Source organism: Sapajus apella, unplaced genomic scaffold (genome assembly GCF_009761245.1).
Source record: "Sapajus apella isolate SASKATOON/1434 unplaced genomic scaffold, GSC_monkey_1.0 scaffold187, whole genome shotgun sequence".
NCBI lineage: Eukaryota > Metazoa > Chordata > Mammalia > Primates > Cebidae > Sapajus > Sapajus apella.
The window spans coordinates 136893-138594 of NW_022437127.1; the positions used below are offsets into that span (position 1 = coordinate 136893).

Consider the following 1702-nt stretch of genomic DNA (forward strand, 5'->3'; position numbering starts at 1 on the left):
CAGCTAATTTTTTGTATTTTTAGTAGAGACGGGGTTTCACCATGTTGGCCAAGGATGGTCTCGATCTCTTGACCTCGTGATCCACCCGCCTCGGCCTCCCAAAGTGCTGGGATTACAGGCTTGAGCCACCGCGCCCGGCCCGTATCTTTTAATCTTAATCCAATGTTCTCCTCATTTAATCTCAAATTTCTAAGTTATTAAATTTTTCCCAGAACATTTTAGGCTCTTGCACAACTTTAAACTTTTGTACATATTACTATTTATTCACATGGAAAATTTCCTCTCCTTCAAGAGTCACATCAAATGTCACTTCCTTCAGGAAGACTTTTCTAATTTCTCCAGAGAGTTAGATTCCCCCATTCATCTTCCAAGCTCCCAAAACTCTGTTCATATTTCTACAAAGATAACATAAACATACTTTATTATCATGCATTTGTTTCCACAATTGTGAGAAACCAGCTTTGTCCTTTGTCCTTTTTAAAATCTCTATTGTTAGGACTTGTGTGTTTTGGATGTGCAAAAAATGCTTTCAAAAGAATTAGTTAATGAATTATGGAAAGTGAATTTGGAGACACCAAAAACTGATTTTGAAGTCTGTGCAGGAACATTAAGAAATGGCCTGTGATATAACTTTAAGTGAAAAAGTAATTGTCAAATTAAACCTACATTCTAATTACCAAATATGTAATATTATGTCTACCTATGGGTACCTAATTATAATTGTATAATTGCTCCCTGTTAGATATGTCACTTTTGAGTATATTTATTTTAAATAGAAAAAATTGAAAATACAGAAAACCACGTGATTTATTAAGGCAGTAGGATTTCTATATTTTTCTTTTATTTTTGTTAAAATGTTGTTTGTACACCACCTCTTCATGATAAAAACTCTTAGCAACCTAGGAAGAGAGATAAACGTCCTCAATTTGATAAAGAAGATCTACCAAATACCTACAACTAACATCATACTTAATAGTCAGAAACTAGACACTCTTCCCCTAAGACTGGGAACAAGGTAAGGACGTCCTCTCTCACCACTCCTATTGAACATTGTACTGGAAGTCTTAGCTAGTACAATAATAGAACAAAGAAAATTAAAGGATATACTGATTGGAAGGGAATAAAGACAACTTTTTATCTGCAGATGTCCTGACTCTATGTAGAAAATTCCAAAGAATTATAAAATAAAATAAAATAAAATTTAAAAAAGGCAGGGTGCAGTGGTTATGCCTGTAATCCCAGCACTGTGGGAGTTCAAGGTGGGCGGATCACAAGGTCAGGAGACCAGCTAGGCCAATATGATAAAACCCCGTCTCTGCTAAAAATACCAAAAAGGTAGCTGGGTGTGGTGGCACGCACCTGTAATCCCAGCTATGCGGGAGGCTGAGGGAGAGAATTACTTGAACCCAGGGACGGAGGTTGCAGTGAGCCGAGACTGCACCACTGCATTCTAGCCTGGGCGACAGAGCGAGACTCTGTCTCAGAAAAAAAAAAAAAAAATTCCTAAAGACAATAAGTGAGTACAGCAGGGTTGCAGGATCCACGGTTAACATACAAAAATTAATTGTTTTTGGCCGGGCGCGGTGGCTCACGCCTGTAATCCCAGCACTTTGGGAGGCCGAGGCGGGTGGATCACGAGGTCAAGAGATCGAGACCATCCTGGTCAACATGGTGAAACCCTGTCTCTACTAAAAATACAAAA

General features: G+C 38.4%; 1 protein-coding gene and 1 long non-coding RNA gene across 4 annotated transcripts in view; both read right to left on the bottom strand.

Annotated features, from left to right (window-relative positions):
• The window catches only part of LOC116543377, a 1779-nt gene extending 545 nt beyond the window's left edge, over positions 1–1234 (bottom strand). The window contains exon 1 of the long non-coding RNA XR_004265559.1: positions 130–1234. This is a non-coding gene — a long non-coding RNA (uncharacterized LOC116543377). The remainder of the gene's footprint in view (positions 1–129) is intronic.
• The window catches only part of FMO5 (flavin containing dimethylaniline monoxygenase 5), a 35168-nt gene that overhangs the window by 26470 nt on the left and 6996 nt on the right, over positions 1–1702 (bottom strand). The gene's annotated exons all lie outside the window — the stretch shown is intronic.